The sequence below is a fragment of the Lepidothrix coronata genome, unplaced genomic scaffold, assembly GCF_001604755.1.
Source record: "Lepidothrix coronata isolate B3197 unplaced genomic scaffold, Lepidothrix_coronata-1.0 Scaffold19, whole genome shotgun sequence".
Classification (NCBI taxonomy): Eukaryota; Metazoa; Chordata; class Aves; order Passeriformes; family Pipridae; genus Lepidothrix; species Lepidothrix coronata.
The window spans coordinates 5,045,588-5,063,171 of NW_016690199.1; positions in this window are offsets into that span (position 1 = coordinate 5,045,588).

Below are 17,584 nucleotides of genomic sequence, written 5' to 3' on the forward strand. Positions count from 1 at the left end.
GTATGCCCAGAGAAAGGTGCAGTGCTCATCAGACCTATGCCAAGCCATGGCCAGAAGCCATCTCTACCTCACTTATTTACGTGAAAGGTACTTGAGACAGTGTTAAGAGCCTTATTAAAGTCAACAGTCGCAATCATCCCATCTGAACACGAGCAAGAATCTCTTTACTGTGAGGGTGACTAAGCACTGGAATAGGCTGCCCAGAGAGTTTGTGGATTCTCCTTCACAGGAGATTTTCTAAAACCACCTGGACACAATCCTGAGTAATATGCTCCGGGGACCCTGCATGAGCAGGGAGATTGGACTAGATGACCTTTTGTGGTCCCTTCCATCCTTACCCATTCCATAATTCTGTGACCTGCAGCTGCTCTGCTTTCAGGGAGGGGAAACTCATGCCATGGAGGAAAAACAAATAGATTTATGCAGAAAAAATTTGATTAAAACAGTCTTGGTATATTGACTTGGTATCATTCTCATGCTTAAAACTCTTTAATTCTACCAATGTAAGCCAAATAAGCCCAGGTCTTATTCCTCCCTCTCTTTTAAGATCAGCACTGCTTGCTCTTGCCCAGGGAGCCACCTCCCTCTCGGCCATTGTGGTGGGTGGCTGTAGGATGCTCAATTTTCCAAACATGCTGGGACATGTTGGGTGGATGAAATCCACCTCTGGAAGTCTCTGGTTTATTTAGGCTGCGGTTGGATGCACAGTTTGTTAGCATTATCTTATTTCATTTAGTTTTTGGCAGCATCACCAGCACAAGCAGCCCTCTCTGCATGTGTGTGTGTGTGTGTGTTTGTGTGTGTGTGTGTGTGTCCCAGTGCTGGTGCAGCTCTTGGGGGCTGGGGAAGTGGCAATGGGGATGACAGAGGCTGCTTGAGCCAAGGCTGCTGCTGGAGCAGATGTGCCTTACAGTTGTGTTCCCCTGGTGTTTCTCATCCCTCGGTACCAGCATCTGTGCTTCAGCTTTCCAGTTTCTCCCCCAGATGCCTGTGCCACAGTTTTACACTCATCTCTTGAAATTCGAATAGCTTGTTTTCTTTCTGTAATTCCTTCTTGAACTTCAAGGGGCAAAGGAATTTATGATTCGGCTGAATAACCATCATGCTGCGCATTCTCCTCCTGCACTGGGAGGCTTCTTCATGCCTTTATTATTATGTCCTGAGGAGCTGCCTCCTCCTCTAAATTCCTCTTTCCCCTTAGATTGACCTGCCCTGGGGTCTTTCCTGTTGTATCTTTGTCTGCTGCAGCCTGCCCCACTAACTTCATTTTTCCAGTTCCTCCTGTCCTGAGAACCAGCGTTTCTCTGGTCTCCCCATACCTGGTTGTATCTTCCTCTGCCCAGAGCTGGATCCTTTCTCCCACTCATGAAGGGGGGGATCAGAAAAGCAGTACTACACCCTGCATACTCAGTGCAGGGGTGAGGAGCACTTTCCAAGGCATCCATGAAGGCTCAGGCTCACAAGAGGCATCCTTGGAGTTGAAGCAGGGCAGCCCACAGGTACACATAGGTTGAACATCTCTGGAAGGAGTTGAGGGGATGACAGCAGAGTAGAGGAGCCTGGAAGGAAAATGTGGTCTCTCCAAAATAGCAGTTGGGGGATATAAGAGATTTGAGGAGGTGGATAGCCCAGAGACTGACGGCAGCCAGGCTGCCTCACACCCATGGGTGCCTCCAATGCTGCCAGCCTCTGCCCAGCACAGGGTCGTTTTGGGAATGGGAACCACCCTGAGTGGGTGAACTCCAGATAAATCACTTCTGCAGCTGAGCTTTGGGCTGAAAAGTCTGCAGAATGCCTGGGGAGACTGAGGCACATGGCCCAGGAAAGAGCTGTCACACATCAACGCTGTGCCTCAGTTTCCGTTTTAAAGCTGCGGTGCTGCTGCTACACGCCCTGCCATGCTTTGTCAGGCATGTCCCAGCTGGGGGAAGGTGCAGGGGGTTTGTCTGTCCTGTCTCACTGCAAGGTCCTGCAGGCAAGCCCAAGCTGGTGTCTGGTTTGTGTGTGTCCTGTTCTTCAGCAGAGACTGAGCTGCCAAACTCCTGGGATTAAGATGTGTGTTTGGGGCTTTCCCTCTCCTATATAACAGGAAAATGGCAGGGCGGGCTGGCCTGGCTGTAAGGACGCAGGAAAAGAAGTGATTCTGGTAAATCACGTGTCCATTCAAGGCTTGGGAAACTGTCTAGGCTGCCAGACATGACACAAGCTCATATTTCAGCATGCTTTAAGGACTGAGTCAAAGCAGGGCTGTAGCTACCAACAAAGGCACAGCGTGGCCTTACTCATTTGGTTGGTAAATCCAGATCCCAGCTGCTTCCAAAGGAGCGGCTCCTCCATCCATGGAGAAATGACAGAGTGCTGCCCCAAAGGAACAACACTCTGGGTTCATTTAGACACCATCTGATTTCCATTTTCATAAAAGCAGAGATGTTTATGTTAGCCTCGAATGTTTTGCACAATACTCGGCTCCTGTGGTTTCAGTATTGATGAAATTTCCCTTTCACCTCAGCTAGGATGCAGCTAGGTACCTCTCTCCTGGCCATAAGTGAGGGCTGGGGACAATTCCTGTGCTGGCCAGGTTCTCCTGGGGCAGCTGGTCTCTGCCAGCACAGGCAGGGCAGCACTGCCTCAGCACTGGGGTGCTGACTCTTGGATGCTGAAAGCAAAGGCTGTCCTCCAGCCTGGGCTGACACCTCCAGCATCAGCACCAGGACTGTGCTGGGAGCTGATGTCAAGGCGCTTGGAGACAGGGGCAGCAGAGTGTCCTCTAACAGCCACCAGTTTTGGAAAGACACAGTTGTTGTCCAGAAGGATCTCCACTGAAGTCCTCCAGGCAGGAGAGACTTGCCCCAGTAATGGATGTGTGGTCAGTAGAGGATCCAGAGGATGGGTCTAGATCATGTGGCAGTGAACAGAGGTTGGAGAAGCTGAATTTACTTAACCTGACAAAGAGGAAGATAAAGGACAGTTTGATAGCAACCTACATGAAGGGTGGTTACGATGGTGACAGAGTCAAACTTTTCTCAGTATCAGCAGGGGATAGACCAAGGGAAAATGAGCACAGGTTGTAGTTTGGAAAGTTCAGGTTCAACATCAAGGAAAAATTTCTTCCTTAGGAGATGATGCAGCCCAGAGGGGTGGTAGACTCTCCACTTGGAGGTTTTTCAAGACTTCTCTAGGCCAAACCATAGGATGACCTGATCCAGTGTTGGCAGTGGTCCTTCTTTGTATGGGAAGGTTGAACTGGAGGCCTCCAGAGCTCCCTTCTAGCAGTGGTGTCATCCTGTGAGCCCTGTCGCCAGGCCAAACTGACTTAGAGCTTGTCTGAGTGCATATGTGTAATGGAGCATCACTTCTCACCTGCCTGAAAATAAACAGGAGGTGGAAGCTTTGTGAACGTCGTCTGGAAAGTTTGTTCCCAACCATGGTGCAACAGGGAAGTTGATGGAGCAGAGGGTTGGGGTGAGGAACACTCTTATCCATCTGTAATTTTATAACATTGACCTATTGTACTAAGAGAAAGGGCAAACAAAGAGATGGAAAACATAATTAAGAGTTGACTAGAGGGGTTTGCATCTCCTCAAAGGCAGGAGTATTTTTTGTCACCACATGCCACGTCAGGATGGGACCAGATGGAAAAGAAAAAGTCCCTGCCAGGGACCAGATGAGATCAGAGTTGGAAGAGCGGGAATTTCCCTGGGTCACTGGATGATCCTTCCCACTCTGAAGCCTGTTGGCATCAAGGATCTACATTTCTGTATTGCTTCCTGGGAAGCAAGGCCTTCCAAGAGACTGTGACAAGGGTGGAATTTCCCACAAGGCTCTGTTTTCTCAAGTCATTGAACCAAGAAGTGATGCTTGCTTGGGATGTTTGTTCTTGTTGACATGACTGAAGCATAAACACATGTCCCAGCTGCACACAAGGATGTGAAGCAGAGCCCCAGGCTTCCATAAAATCAGAACTCCAGAGTTAAAAGATTAGGGAGTTTTTTATGAGGTAAAGTTGAGTGGAATTTAAAAATACAATTTATGGAATTTATAAATGCTCTCTTGTAAAGACATTTTCTATATTTAACATAGTATCAGCTTTGTTTTGTTTTTCTGCTGGGTGACAAGAAGAAAGAGAACAGAAGATTTTTTTTTGGAAGAAATATGAGAAGGCTGATTTACCAATCTGACTTCCCACACTGCTTTTTGAATTGAAAATTAGTGCAACTGAGGTTTGGCAGAGTCTGAGTGTGACCTTTCATAGCAGCACTGACTGCTTCTCCTGAACCTCTGGGAACTACATCAAAATTATTCAAATAAACATAAAGTTCATATAGTGTGGAGCCAAACGACCCAATCCACAAACCTCAAACATTTGGGGTGTCTGGGAGTGGGTGCAGGACATCTGCATGGGTCAAGCCAAACACCTCTCCAGCCCAGCGTCCTCTCCACAACAGTGGCAAGGGTAGATGCCCAGGGAAAGCAGGAGTGGTTGGAGAGGCATGATTCACTCCCTTACACATCTCCTCATCCAGAGCAGTGTCTGTATTTAAGAGTCCTCGATGTTGTTTTGTTTCTCTTGCCCCTTCTCCCTCCCTGACCAGCTGTTTTCTGTGCACAGCTGAGTTTTTAGTAACCACAGAATCCTATAGCAGGAGCTGCTGCAGCCTAATTACACCTTGTGCAAAAAAGGCTTCAGTTTTCTATTTTTGGATTGTGCACCTACTGCCTTCCTCTGATACCTCATGTGTGGGAAGAGACGGTTTTCCTCTTTCCACTGCCTTTAGTCCTCCACTGTTCTGCAAACTCTCATCCCCACTTGACCCATTTCCAGCCTGAGGAGTCCTACTCTGTTCACCCAGAAGCTCTGCCATGTCTCTGCTCTGGACATTCTCCTCCTCTGCTAGCACCTCTTTAAGGTGGAGGGACCCAAACTGTGCACAGCTGGGGCTGCCAAGAGTTTTTATCATGGCATGATTTTCTGTTCCTGATTTGTTCACTTTTTTCCCCTCTTACTCACTCCTCACATTTAATTTGAGATTTCTTCTCTCTTCCTTGCATTAGGTAACATTTCTACAGAGCTATCTGCCCCCGGGTCTCCTTAGGTTCCCCTGTTTTGTATGTAAAACAAGAATTTTGCAGCCCTTTGCAGAAATCTCTTCTGCCTATTGAACACCTGCTTGTTCAGTACCATAAGGTCACCTTTACTGCCATGAGTCATTTGGTGTCACTTGCAACAGCTGTCACCTGCCTGTCCATCTTACCCAGGTTTCTGCAAAGATCCCATCACAACCCTGCATGGGAGGACAGCCCTACAGTATGAAAGTTGCTCCTTATGTCTCATCTTTGCTCTGTTACTTGTCCCTGTGAGAACTTCTCATTATTCCTATTTCTTCCCAGTTTCTCTCTGAGCCCATGACAAGAGCTTGCCAAATGCCATTTGGAAACCTCAGTAGGTTACAGCCTCTCCCCTGTGCTCTCTTGCTCACCCCCTCCCAGAACACTTGTGGGTTGGCAAGGTCCAAAGCTGGGCTGGCTCTTCCCTGGTGCATCAACATGAGACAGGTGAGAAAGGCGCGTGCCGAGTGCTGGTGACACCTTATGGGAGGGGCCCAGAAGCTGTGGATGTCTTCCAGGTTATTTGAAGACATCCCAGGGCTTCTCTTGCTGTAGGGTGCATGCCTGTCACTCTGAAGACCCTGAGCTGGAGGGAGCTTGCCTGTCCCTGCCCCAGTGAAGGGCACTTTCTGGGCATGGGGCCACAGTGCAAAGGGGATACTACTGCTCTGTGCTTCTCCAAGGCTCACCCAACAGTTTTATGTCCTTCCCACTTGAATCTGCTGCAAAAAGAGACAGATCTGCTGGGTTTCCTGAGGCTTCAGCATGTTTCTCTCCAAGCATATCACGGCTCTTTCTCCATCCACACATTACATTTGAGCTTTGCATTTCAGGCACAGGGGTCCCTCCTTGTTGTCTCCAGTGTTTTGTATTTCGCTTTATGAGAACCACAGAGAGGCAGATGGGGACTTGCTGGTGAGGCTGCTGTCTTACACGGGGGATGTCCCAGATGTGGTCTGGGAGAGTCCATGGCACCCACAACAATGGCATTCCTCCTTCCTTCTGATAACCCTGGAGGTTGTTCACTCAGTTTCAAGCCAACAGGATTTGAAGCTAAAGCTGGGAACACAGGGAGGGTCTCCAGCTGTAGATCCTGTAGATGCTTTTTTCCAAATTGGAAAGTCAATATATGAGGGCTATATTGTGGCAGACAGTAGAAGTGTCTGTGGAAGGGACACATGGATGGCAACTGAGGATATTACTCAGATTATTTTCCGGGGTTGCTTAATGGTAAAAATGGTAATTTTCGTTTTAATGGGGAAATGACCCATTTGTGAGTGGGAGGGAGTGCACCTGTTTGGGGATGCCATTCACATGACAGTCATCCTCTCCTACTGTGCCCTGTGTTGGGGCTGGCCCCTGACTACTGTTGGCTTACAGCAGTGCAAAGTCCGTGGGTTCCAGGGAGACTCTCCAGAGCAAGACACAGACAACTTTGGATACAGGAAAGGGATTTAAATTGTCGGATTTCCAGGAGCCCCCAGAAATAAAATAGCTTCAAAGCAGTAGAGTTTCTTTATGAGGGACATGGGGGCTTGGGCAGGTGTGGAGGTGGGCAGCTGCACTGAGGTATGGGGTGGAGTTTGGGTTATTCCCTCCACATATTGCCCAACCTGGCTTGCTGGTGTGTTCTCCTTGGCTAAGAATATGATGAACTTTCTCTATCCCTTCCTTTCTGAAGGGTAGTTAAAAATTTGCTTGTTCCAGTCTGCAAAAGCTAATTTACAAATAAAGTAAAACCTGTAAGGCTGTGATATGCAGCTTCAGCAAGACTAACCTCTTTCTGGAATACACCAAAGAGCTCTGGGAAGAAAATTCTGTTCCAAAACATTGACTTCCTGGAGCTAACCTTTTGAGGAAAAAGAGTGTTTCATGTCCTAATGGCTTTCCGCACCCTGGTCCTTTCCCGGCACAGAGGCACAGGCAGCTGGTGTGTATTTCCTGGCCCATGTGGCCAATTAACCTGCGTTGATTGAGATGCAGATTGAGCTTGTGTCCGGCAGCACAGGGGATACCTCAGCCATCCCAACTCGGAGTGAACAGACATGATCAGGGAAAATGGAAAATCTGCTGTTAAATCCTGTGATAAGAGTTCACTGACTTTGTTCGAGGCTGGAAACTTTCAGATAAAGAAGTGGAAGTGAAACTGGACTGGGCAACAAAGAGGAAAACTTGGAGTTGTCCACTGAGAAATGAGTGACACAGGGAAAGTACAGGGGAAGTGAGCTGTTGTGGCAGAGCTGTGGACTCACTCTGCTAACGAGATAGTGCAAGACCTTTTTACAGCTCTGACTCCTGTGTCCATCATTTATGTTATTCCCTGGATATGACTGTTTCTAAGGGGGAAGGCTGGCCCCAGGTATGCAGCAGGGGGGGCGTGGGGCAGCAAGTGCAGAAGGAAATGTATGTCCTCCTGCAGGGGCGGTGAGGTGAGGCTGATCATGCCAGAGCACAAACTACTCTTTCAGGTGGACTCTTCATTTCGCACAGAGATTCCATCATGTATCTGGCCACAGATGATGACAGAGGTGCTGGGAGGACAGAATATGAACAGGGATGGTGGCAATATATGGTAACAGCATTGTCTGATGGAAGTCCTGGAATGGCTACATTCCAGCTGAAACTGCCCATGAAGTGTGATTAAACTGGTTTGTACTGTTCATGAGGTGTCCATTTCTCGTGCACACTGCTATCCCTGCCACATCGGTTTTGCAAAGGTTAAAGTAAAACCAAGCAAACCCCAGCCATTCATGGTGGGCATGGAAGGAATGTGAGACCCAGGCATGCCTGCAGGGATGCTCTCTGCCATTCCAGCCCCCAGCAGTGTGCAACACAAGGACTTCCTGAGCCAGCTTGCGTCTCCTTGCTGGTGCCTTTTGCATCACAGTGCCCTAAGTGTTGCACAGTAGATATCAGAAAGGAGGGTGGGGGGAGACTTTTCTCCATTTCTAAACTCACTGCTTCAGCCTGATTGAAAATCTATTCCGGTCTGATGGCCAAAGAATGCACAGGGACCTTTGGGCCTGGGCTCGAATCTGTATTCTGCTGCAAGACCACATGTGTCCCAGGGCTGGTCACATCTGTTTCATCTCCTGGTCTGTAAAATGCAGCACAGCTCTTTCCCCCAGTGCACAGAGAGAATAAATGCTCATCACTGAGCTGTCATCCTGGGCACAAGGGACCATCTAGATAGATGTTTGTTCCAAGGAGAAATGAGGGCAAATACCTCTTCTCCCAGTGAAACATCAGTGTGGTTTGAGTCAGTCAGAGCACAGTGTGATTTCTTCTACTGCTATGCATTTGATCTGAAAAAAAATGTTGTCCACTTATTGAAGAATTTTTTCGCTTGACTTGATTCCACTTACATTGCCAACTGAGGCACGTTTCAGTGGTAGCAGGCAAGTGCTTTGCACTAGAGGTATAAAGCAGGCAGCAAACTGTAGCAAAGGCTGTTGAGGCCAGTCCTGGCCAGATTATCTATATGCTTAAATCTATGCAAAAAGAAATGACACAAAATCACTTGTGTAACTAAGAGCAAATGTAAGTGTAGCAATATGGACTGTATTGTATGAACTAAACTTGCAGGTTTTTGGCTGAGCTATACAGGCTGTTTGCATTTTATTTGTCCCAGTCATTATTAATGAGACTTGAGATTGCTCAAAGTTCTCTTGCCAATGCTTTCCTGTAATGAGGGACAAATTAAAGCAAACAAACCCAAAGTGAAGCAAACACAATTCAACTGTGTGGAGGAAAGCCAATAAAAATAATGCCTGATATCCTCATTTTTTGCTTGGTGTGTGCTGACCTAGTGGACACACAATTGTTTCTGTGTCAGCTGGACTACAGCATGATAATATCTGTGTGTAATGCTCTGACAGAGACACTTGACAGCTCCAGTTGGAAAGTGTTTTGGAAAGCAGGTTTGTCTGGGGACCAAGCCAGCCTCACACACAGTAGCCTCTTCCCCAAAGAGATATAGGCTAAGGCGCCTGTTGGACAGGAAGAGAAAGTGAGAGAGCAGAGGAAACATGAGACTGAGGACTGAGAGGGCATGTGCATTCCTGGGCTGATGAAATTGCCATCTGTCTTGCTTCTGTGCAGGGTAAACACAGCACCCACGATGCAATGGAGGATGAGGTTGAGGACAGCAATTATCCAGCTGTTGGTGTGAGGGATGTTCAGTTGCCACGGGCTCCCTGTGCACCTCTGTGCTCTGTTTGTCCATCACGATCTCTCTATGTAGCACTTGGGAGGAGAAGTTTTTAGCCAAATATACAATTGCTACCTGTGCTAAGACTGCAGAGGTCTCCTCCTCTTCACAGCTGAGCAGCCACTTTGAGGACTTCAAAAATTCACACTATTGATGAACTACCTGTCTCCTCCATGTGATAAGTGAAAAAGATCAATCTGCTTTCCAGAGCTACGAGGTCCCTGCTGAGACCAACACTGTGTGTCCCTGACACTGGCTGCAAGAGGCAGCTTTGTGCAGTGATCCCATGATCTTCATCCCAACAGGGATCTCATCAGGGCGTACTCTGAGCTCCCTATGGCCAGCTCTCTGCGCTGAACAAACACACCCCTCAGTTAATTTTCTCTCCTGGCTTAGGTGGGTTGTTGTCAGAGTTAGCAAGGTAGCAGCATCCATCAGGACGCAGTGAGGATGGAGGTTGCTGATCCCCATGATGTCCACTCCATCAGCTGGTGTTGCCCGTGCCTGGTGGCCAGCAGAGCTGCTGGAGCAGGATCAATGTCCACTGGGAGCAGTGCTGTGGGATCCCAGCAGACACAGCTCAGCATATTTCTGGCTTGGTGTAAATCACGGACTTTTCTGTCCCATGGCTCTTGTTCTGTGGTCATCTCCTTCCTGCACCCTCCTCAACTGATCTTCATAACGTGCAGCATTCAGACAGATTGGTCTGGCTATAAGAGGTGAAAAGGGATGCTTGATGATCTTTATTAATGGCATTACTTTGATTCAACTGGATGAAGGATAGATAAGACAGGAGAGCAGACATATGCTGAGCAACACACTCCTCTGCCTTAAAGAGAATACTTTGATATGGGCAGATGGCAGCTAAAATCAGGACTAGGAAAAAGCTTTGGCCAAGCAACTCAAGAAGGGCCTCTGTTTTCTGGATGCTGTGACTGAAGATGGGGTTGGGTTTAGGACAAGATGCTCTTTGTGGGACTGGTCACTTACAGACTGGAAGGTGTATCTGCAGGGCTGTGGTTCCTGTGGCAGAGGGCAAGTGGAGGGCAGGGTAGGGCACGCCTTCCTCCATGTTCCTGTTGCTGTTTAGTTAAATTTGGGCTTGGCACACACTGCTGCCTGAATCTTTACCCTCAAAAGAGTTCTGGCCTCAGACTGACTTCTGTGTGCAACACAGCTGCGGCTGAGAGCACTGAAGGTTTTCAGGTTGACAAAGAAATCCTTTCTGGAAAAGGAAACCTCTGCCTCAGGGTGTGAATACACCACACCATTTCTTGGCGTGCTTGATACTACATAAGGGGAGGGAAATAACCTATTCTCCATTTAGTTTTTTTTCCAAGAGAAATGAAAATGCATTAAAGAACTGAAACAGAAACACAGAAACACGGGAGAGTCAGATGGTCTGAACATTGACAACATCTCATCTGTCACTAGTGGTGCTCATGTTTGCTTTGGCAGCTGTTGCCTTGCCTATGGTTCAAGGGAAAATGAATATTTGCATGTACCTAATTGTGTCACTGCCACATGTCCTAGGCTGATCATCATCTGACCTTGAAGACTATGTCTCTCTGGCTTTCACTCACTCTTCTAATGTCCCTCCTGTGGCTCTGCCTGTGTCCAGACACTTGCCTCCACTCATCCTGTGTATGAGACCCACCCCCGGGCCCTCAGGAGATGCCTTTGCAGACCTCACATGCCCTTGACTAGGAGTATTTGGGGGAGCTGGGCCACTGTGTTACGGTGCTTCAGCCCCTGACTGTGGTTTCATCATGTTTCTGAAGACGGAATGACATGGTCTGTTGGGGATAGCCCATTGCTACCCGGTCACCTCATATTGCAGTCACCCAAGCCAGGTGAAGGTAGGAGGAAAAGCACAGCCAGGTGTGCACCATCTGTTGGTCCACCTGAGAACACCATGGCATGTACTCATGAGGGATGTAAATGAAGGCAGGAAAAACAGGCAAATGCCACCACCTGCACGAATTCTCCACCAGCAAGGCCTCCTGCCTCTTCCTGCTCCTGCTCTCCGGCTTGTGCCCATCAGAAGCCTCTGACAGAGGCAATATTTAAATAGCTTTGCTCACAGACCAGCTCTAGGTCCCCTTCCCGGTGCTGGCGCTAGATCATCCTTCCCTTCCACAGATCAGCTGTCCTCTGACATTGTCCCAGGACATGCAGACATGCATCACCTTCTTCCTGGGAACTCCTTCTGTTCCCTCCTTATCCAGGAGATGGACAACCACTTGGTTGCAGCACTGGTTGTTTCCCATCCTTACATATGTAGGCAGGAACTTCCCTCATGCAACAAACAGCTGACAAACAGCTCTGCTCCCAGGAGAGGTGACACTGCCCCTGGCCCTGGGGTGACTCCTTAGCCTGTCCTAGAGAGGAAGAACACCTCTTGCAAGAGACCTCACAGGCTGCCCTGATGGCATGCAGCTCAAACACCTAAAACAAACAACCATATAGCTTGTCACTGGCTTGTGAGACCAGTCACATCAGCCTCTGAGGGGCTGATGCCCATGCTGTTCTTTCAGGCATACCCTGCATATGTTTGTATACCAAAAACTTCAGAATGTAGAGAATTCAGAATTTCAGGACTAATGATTTGTCATTATTGAATTGGTTTATACATTAGGTGGGAATTGCACAACTGAAACACAGGTTGTTTAAGGCTCACAGACCTGGAGAAGACAGAGAAGTCCACTGCACATTGTTTTTATTTCTGCCATAATATGTTAAAGCTCCTACAACATTGTGAACTTGCATGGTCTGAATTTTCTGATGTTTTCCTTTCAGAGAAAGTCAACAGAAGGAATGATGACCAAAACCCATTTGAGCCCACATTGTGGCAGAGCATGGGAAGAGGGTTTCACACATCAGCACAACCAGCTCTCAGGTCCCAGACTTCATGGTTTGAGTTGCCAAAAAAAATATCCTGATTTGCCCACTTTCTGTGGAGAAAAAATGTTGAATTTCCAGAAACCTGTTCTTCGAAGGGCTGAAACTGGGCAAAAGGCTGGATGCAGATATGTCTGTAAGAAAAATAGTTGTTATGATAGTAGCATCTGTGTGGGGGCACTGTGTGCATGTGTGATGTGGGAGCCTTTGATTAAGAAATGATCTATGTATTCATCACTCCTCCCGGTCTCAAAAACCTATAGATTTTATTGCCTCCATTTCTGTCTGGAAAGCACCTCTATGAAGAATTTTTTCCGTGTATAGAAAGGTAAACAGATTGCAGAAGTCTGCTGTGCGTTGATTCTCTTCATGATAATTTGCACATTAACATGGAAGCATTGCTTGTGTACTACTGAAAGCAGAAATTTGCTTTTCAAGTCAAGCTATATTGAAATGCATGAAAATGGGCAATTAGTATCATTTTGAGTAATAAGCTGAAGCTTGCAGTATAGAGTTATTTTTATGAGACAGTAGAAAATGACACTAGAAATCATACCTGGATAGATGTAGTGTTATTTTGTACAGAAATAGGGTTTTGTACAGAGATAGTGCTACATGGAGAGATGGGGTTTTACTCCTTGTCCACAGGGAACATGGAGGGTGAGGTTTTGAGGTAGATGGAAGGAAGGTAGAACTTTTCCTTTTCTTCAATGTGGTTTCCGCCCAAGAAAAATTGGCTGAAGAAGTTGTTCTGATTGACGGATGAATCTGCTCTTTCTTCAAAAGCTGCTATTGATTTCGTGCTGTACGTGCTGATCTGACAAAATGTTCCCCAAGTAAATGCAATCTGAGCTCTTCGAGAGAAGCTTCGTAGAGAAATCAAATCAAACAAAAATTGAAGCTTGGGCAGTTCATGCATTCCACAGTAATACTTTAGTCCTGGTGATATTTTTAATGGATCTGAAAAGGGAGGCTGAGCTGGGCAGTTAAACAAAGACCAACAAAAGATTTTTGAGCACAGCCAGAGCCATGGCAGGTACCTGAATGCTGCTCTCCCACTTCACTCTCTACTTCTGCAGCCTCCTAGGTTTCTCTTACTGATACACAGCAAAGGTTATCTGGATTACTACTCACTCTGTGTTTTGTCTAGGACTAACCTGGAGATCTTACCTGTGGCATCTTTGCAAGCTGCCAAGGTTCCTCCAGGAGCAGGTGTACCTCACCCAGTGCGTACAAAAGTTTGCCCTCTTTTTTCAGTAACTCTTATGGGTCTTTTTGCCCTACAAGATCACAGGAATTGTCTGTGGGTTCTACCTGCCTCTCTTTACTTACCTGTGATCCCTCAGAAGTGGAACAGGGTGCCCTTTCCTCATCTGCTTCAGGGGATGTTTGAGTTGGAGGTCAGGAGAAGATTCTTCATCCAGAGTGTGGTTGGTCACTTGAACAGGCTCCCCAGGGAAGTAATCACAGCACCAGGCCTGCCAAGAGTTCAAGAAGCACCTGGATGATATTCTTAGTCAAATGCTTTAGTTTCAGGTAGTCCTCTGAGGAGCAGGGAGTTGGACTTGATAATCCTGATGGCTCCCTTCCAGTTCAAGATATTCTGTGATTCTGTGACTCCTGAGCATTCTGAGGGATGGACACCAGGCTGCTCAGAGACGATTTCTGCAAACTACCTGTGCCCAGGCAGGACAGCAATGACACCACTGAATGAAGTGTGACCTCTGCAGGTGACATTCCTTTCACATCTACTGGCCTCAAGACTGGTGTGGTCCAGGAGTGTCTGCACAAGCTTGTCACAAGCAGGTGGCTGCCAGGATCCTGCTGGGCTGAATGCTTCCTTTGAGGAATTGGAAATACCTCTGTCACTCCCCACAGGGGGAGCGGGTAGCTTCAACCAACCTTTTTGGGTCTGCGTAGCCCCCATGCAGATTGTGGAGGGGCTGTGTCACAATTAGTGAATTTGAGAGCTTGCCAAAGACAAGGGGTCTGCTGTGTGGGAGCACGAAGATAACAGTCCCTGCCCCACAGCTCAGGTGGTTGCCACCACTTCCTACAGCCTTGGTGTAGAGTAGAAGGGACTGCAATGAAACCAAAGAGCAGAAACAGCCCTCTGTTAGCCAGGACATACCACTGTTAACTTTATCCTGCTATTTTCTCTAAACTGTGTGCTTGGTTGAACTTTCAGGCCGCACTGCTCTTGCCAGTGGGACTTGGGGGTTGGCCTCCAGCCTTTGGGATAGGGCTCAAAATCTCTTGAAGACTCCAGGACCAATATTGTTCTACCTAGGAGCTTGTTATAACCTCCTCCCTTTCAGAGCTAATCTTTCCCCTTCACAGTCGTTCCAACATTAATGAGTATTTTTGAGAGCTCAGCTTTTCTGCTAAATGTTAAGTTTTCCTCTTTTCTTAGTCCATTAGGAGAGTTATTACAGCTCAAATGCTCTGTCTTATTTGGATGAAAAGTGCTTGGATAAATAGCAATTAATTCCTCTACCTCAAATGGTGTTTTTTCTGGGTGCTGGTATATAATGTGCCTTTTTGTGTCCCATCTGCTGGATGAAGGGTGAGAAGACTGGGAGAACATGGTCCAAGGGGACTACTGGGTAGTGTTGGGAGATATCAGGAGACTTGTGGAGAGGTGAAAGAAGGAACTGAAAATCTGGGGACAAGACCCAGAGAAAAGAAAAATGGCTCTATAGGGAAGTCTCCAAGCTGATCAGTTCAAAAAGGGTTTTTAAAATATTATTTCTAAAAGAGAAAGCCCTGGTAAGCAGGGCAAGATTGTGTCCAGCAGGTACAAACATTTCCTTCATGGTAACATTAAAAGCTTTGTATTGCTTTGAAAAACACAATTAACTTTCTTGTAGTAACATCACCTGAACAGCCTGATGTGTGTCTCTGCTCCATTCACATTTCCTCTGGTTTCCTCCCAGGAGGCGGGATTCACCTCCCTTCCTGTCAGTGTGGATTTGCATCTTTGCTAAGGGGGAAATCTGTGGTTCCTGCACTGATGAGTAATTCTTGAAATCCCCCAACATTAACTTCCATCTTTATTATTGTGGCTACAGAAGAGCTATTTTGTGTTTCAAGATTATTGGTGGGGGTGGTTTGGCCACTTCCTCTTTTTAAGTCATGCAGGAAGGCAGAAATTACTCTCATGGTTTTCAATCTACAGCATGGCAAAACACAATTTCGCTGGTGTCACACTCAAGGTCACTGGCCTCTAGTCCATTCCCAAAATATCCTTCCTTCTTGATGCTCAGGGGTGTTGGCTCATGCCCATTTGTTCCCCAGCCTGGCTTTTGACCCAAGTTGTGAGAAGCAGGGGCAGATGATGGGGCAGCAAGTGAAACCATCCTGGGAGGTGCAGGACCTGCAGCCTGTGTGCCCTAATTCCCCTGGGGAAGGAGGCTCTGCTGTCCCACTCACTGCAGGTGCACCTTTCCTTTGGGACATTCCATGCATTGCCAGGCTTCAGGTCTCTTCCCAGTGGATTGAGGTTTCCAGGTTTTCTCCAATTAAAGTTCATACTAGCTAAAGCAAATATGAGATTTGAAAATGTATGTTGGCAAATTGTTGCCACATCCTTTGTGAAGATTTTACTGCACATACTCCTCCTGCTTTACAACAATTAGTAGATGAGCAACTGTGTCACCCAGGCATGTCACTCTGCATGTCACTGAAGCCAGGACTGTCCACCTGGAGATGCAGGCAGAACTTGCAAGGGCTCAACTACCAAAGCTCTTTGGTTTAGTGTGTCTCTCAAAAACAGCACATCAAGAAATCCTGTGGCCTTTAGTCCAGTGCTGTTATCTCTCAGGGGATTCTAGAGAGAAGATCCAGGCTCAAAGGGAGGAATTGCAGGCATTCTGGTTTCTTGAGGCTTCATTTCCAGGTCATCAGAACCCAAAATTTCTCAGAAGAGAGGCTCTGACAGAGCACTCCTGCTCACACTGGGAGGAGTCTGTGAGCTCTCTGGATGTTTTGGCTTCCCCTGCAGCAAGGGCAGAAGTTCCCCAGGTGTCACTGGGGTCTTGGCATGCCACAGATGGCTCCTGTGGGAGTAAAGGAGGTGAGGAATGCCTCCATTCACCCCTGTTGTGGTTTGTGTCCTTTTGTCTTTTGCACTGAAAATTACAAGTCTGCTGCCAAATGATGGAAGTGCCTGGTGGGTAGGGAGCCAAGAGTGTGTATGAGTGCATGTGTGAGCTCAGCCCATGCCCAGTTTGGTGGTTGTTGTAGGCTGATGTCCTGGTGGCACTGATGACAGTCAACTGGGAGAGCTGTCTGTGCCCAGCAACCACCTTCCTTAGCTGTTCTATAAAACTGATTTTATTTTCTTTAATCTTGGCTATCTGCTCTGCCTTCAAGGAGAGGCAGGCATGAGCATCAGCAGAGGTTGCATGATAAAGAAAATCCAGCCACACTGACCTCAGAAAATTTTACTTAGTTTATAGGAGTGCTATTTATCATATTAAACTAACATTGTTATCAGAAAACATTTATGCAATGTCCTGAAACTATTAGGCTATGTGTAATATGCCAAATATAAACAAATGCCATTGTAAATGTCGAGTCATACGGGAAGATAAATAAATCAGTTTCCTGGGCTTATTAGAGCTGAAAGCTGGACGTTTATAGCAGGAGGGGGAGAATTGCACAATGCAGTTCCATATGGCTTATGAAATGTGTATGAAAACCATTTTCTCCTACCCATCCTAATTATGATACATAAATAGATACACTGTTTTCCTTCAAGTATTACTTAGCTGGAATATTTTTTTTTAAAGATCAGCACAATACTTCTATTATGTATTTCTCTAGGCCCTTAACAGATCTCTAAATCAAAATCCATTTTTTATAGCAATAAAATGACCTTTCACTAATTGGGAAAGAAAATGTTACCCAATAGGTGACAGTTCTCTTGAGTGCTTAGCACTGTCAGAAGTCATTTTGGCATTTGGCTTTAAACTGTAGCTAAGTGTTTAAATAATAATTTTTTAAATTATGTGTCTATATGAGTTTTGTGTGAGTGTGCTTACATAAGAAGAGGGTGGTTTGTGCTGCCCGTGGCCAGGCAGCAAACTAAAACCAAAGCAGTGTTCTTCACTCAGGCTACGATTTTGCCACAAAACCTGTTGGCAAAGGACTTCTCCCAGTTTGTGGCACTGACCACTGTTAGTGAGCTGCCTGCAGCACTGTCTGTCTCACAGGGGCTGCAGCAATGCCATGGGGCTAACAGCAGCTGTGAGGAGGGTAAAAGGGGGTGAGCAGGGCCAGCTGGGGACAAATCCTGGTGGGCTGCATCTCCTAAAGGCTCATATGAACAAGAGGAGACAACAGAGAGGGAGGAAGGCAATGCCA